General features: G+C 31.2%; 1 long non-coding RNA gene across 1 annotated transcript; it reads right to left on the reverse strand.

Annotated features, from left to right (window-relative positions):
- Positions 1 to 725: 725 nt before the first annotated feature.
- On the reverse strand, positions 726 to 2,259 carry LOC105120060 (uncharacterized). The gene is made up of 2 exons (XR_841248.1): positions 1,169 to 2,259; positions 726 to 1,080 (listed from the first exon to the last, which is right to left on the reverse strand). It is a non-coding gene; the product is annotated as an uncharacterized LOC105120060 (long non-coding RNA).
- Between the last annotated feature and the right edge of the window lie 745 nt (positions 2,260 to 3,004).

Below are 3,004 nucleotides of genomic sequence, written 5' to 3' on the forward strand. Positions count from 1 at the left end.
GCCGCATCACCCCCCCCCCCCCAAAAAAAAAAAAAAAAAAAAAAACTACAGTATTCCACCATTACCATGATTCCCAGATTAATAATGATACCAAACAGAAGTGGTCGAACTCAAAATAGTCCTCATCACCTTCTGCCTTTAAGTTCCTCATCAGCCACATTAAACAATTTACAGCGAAGGAGTCGGGTTCATTTTGGCTGGGAAGCAGGAAGCCCCGAACCTGTTTGCAAACTCTTAGTGCATGAAGACACTCTTCCTTGGTTGTTTCCTCGCAATTTTTCCTTTCAGCCATGGATATCATTTATTTGACCCTTTGGCATGGGCCAAAAAAGCCGAAGGAAGAAGAAATACACATCACAGCAAGGTTAGCAATGCAACCATATACGCTACCAGACCATTCGTTGCAGAACCAACTTCAACCTCCTGCAGGAATTACACAGTGCCAGTCTTCTATTCAGCCTGCCCAGCCCATCCAGACATATTCAACTATCAGAGGTAATCCAAAGTACCCTTAACAACTAATATTGTCTGATGCAGCTTAATGCTTGATTTAACCTGATACAACTTACAGAAGCACCAAACCTCAACCAAATTCTAACGAAACTAAACATTATGGGGTTCAGTTTTACCTTCCAAGCAACACTTTCCCAAACCATGATTTTTACAAGGCTAGAGAATCTTGCATTCCTCACATTATTTTATGCACAGTGATTTTACTCAAAACAAAATTCAATTCGCTAGCAGGAGGATATTCCATTTCAAAACATTCAGCAAACACATTGGAGAGTCACGCCTAATTATTTGGTCTCAATTATAGTCAGTCAAGTTCAACAAATAGACAACGAAAGTACTGGGCTCCCATATTCTTTCGAGACATTAAACAAACACATAGCTGACACTAGTTTACTAGCTGCTAAGCCTACGGTTTCACTTCTTCAATGACTCCCTCGTCATGGTCCAATAAGACTGGATCACTTAGACTGCTTTGATGCTCTTCCTGCTGCTGCTGCTGCTGGTGGTCAGAGTTCATCATCTGCTCCATGTCTTTTAGCCTGGTCCTTACCACATTTGTAACCAAAACTGCAACAATAAAAATCAATAAATGAATTCATATATTGGAGGATAGAGAAAAATAGAGGAAATGGGTTTTTCTAGGTGGTGATCTTACTGCCGGCGGTGCCGATGGTCCATAACCAGAGGATCTTCAAGCCTGGACTCGTCTCTCTCGGCATTTTAGATGAAGAAATTGTGCCTTTTCTTTGTTTCTCTTTTGCCAATTACTGAAGGATGATATGCTATTGGGCCGGGGGTTGGTTAATGTAATTAGATGGGCTTCATATAAGTTAATTAGTTTAATTGCTAAAATTAGAGTAAGAACTTAAGACAACAATGAACAAACAACATAATCATGCAACAAAATATGCATCTATGTAACTATAAAAATAGAGTGTTACGAATTTACTTTCATTAAATTTTTTTTAATTCCAAATTTATTGCTGAATAAATTATCAAAGGAGACGAGAGAGAGAAATGACATATTTCTGAGTCCTTTCAATGATTATTATTGATTTTTTTATTTTAATAATTTTTTGTAGATATTGGCTTTTTGTATTTAACTAGATTTAAAGGTCTGGGCTATGCAAACGGCCAAAACTTTTTTTTTATAAGTAGAAAAAAATGTCTAGTTAACTCAAGTATGCCTTGAAATAGTACAACTCAAGGCACAGACTTGTCATGTAAAAAAGGTTGATCTATGAATCAACTTAAAAGAAGAAGAATAACATGAATATGTGACCAAAAAATAATTAAAAAAAAAAGCAATTAACTTAAGATTATAACTAGTTAAATATTGGAAAAAAAAATAATCCAGGTCAACTTGACGTAGCATGTCGCGTATACAAGCCATGAGATCAAGATAAATAAATAAAAATTAAATAAAAAAATCTAAAGTTGAATATCAAACAAATTCAGCTTCGAAAGATGAAATTCAAAAGAAAATCAATTAAAAAAAATAAAAAAAATCAAGGCAAACCAAGCTTTTCAATCATGGTCAAGCAAATGATACAATAAAATAGAAATCAGAAAACATCACATAGCTCAATTCTAAAACAACTTAAATTTAAAAAGAGTGATCCTAAAAAAATTTGAGCCAACCCACAAAATCTGTTGGCTAAGTGGTATTGAGATAAATGAATAAAAAAAAATTTAAAAAAAATCATGAAGTCTAGTATAAAAAACACTCAATCTTGAATGATTGAGTCGAAGAAGAAATTAATTCCTAACAAATGTTATTTTTGCATTTCAAAAGCACTTTTTAAAAAAATTAAATTTTTTATTGTTTTCTTTACTTCAAATTAATATTTTTTTAGTGTTTTTAAATCATTTTGAGACGTTGATGTCAAAAAAAAAAATTAAAATATTTTTTTGCTGTTGAATGATAAAATTAGAAAAAAAGTCAATTTAGAAAACTTGCCAAAGTAAATCCAACAAAAAACAACAAATAAAAAAATCTAAGACAACCCCATTTATTTTGAAAAATTACAAAAAAATCATATAGAAAGCAAATAAAAAAAACCATAGCCTAATCTTTGATATAAATGCTTAATGATGAAGTTAAAAAAAATCATCTTAAAAAAATAAATAAAAATAAACTAGTAAGCTAGAGCGAACCTCTAAATCTAGATAAAGATCTTAAATTCAAACCCATTAAATATTAAACTTAGATTAAATTAAAAAAACTTAATTCCCAACCAATTTTATATCGATTAACCAAAGTAAATATAATAAAAAATAATAAATAAAAATACTTTAGAAAACCCAGGTTATTTTTAAAATCAGTGAAAAATCATACATAAAAAATAAATAAGAATGATGGAGCCTAGTCTCCAATTGAATAATGTTGGAAGATTAAACTTAAAAAACACGAGTTTGAATAAAAGAAAAAAAAACAAAGGTAAATCTCTTAAATTTAGATTAATCTCTAAAACTTGAAACCTATGAAATT

This window comes from Populus euphratica, unplaced genomic scaffold (assembly GCF_000495115.2).
Source record: "Populus euphratica unplaced genomic scaffold, PopEup_1.0 scaffold4580.1, whole genome shotgun sequence".
NCBI lineage: Eukaryota > Viridiplantae > Streptophyta > Magnoliopsida > Malpighiales > Salicaceae > Populus > Populus euphratica.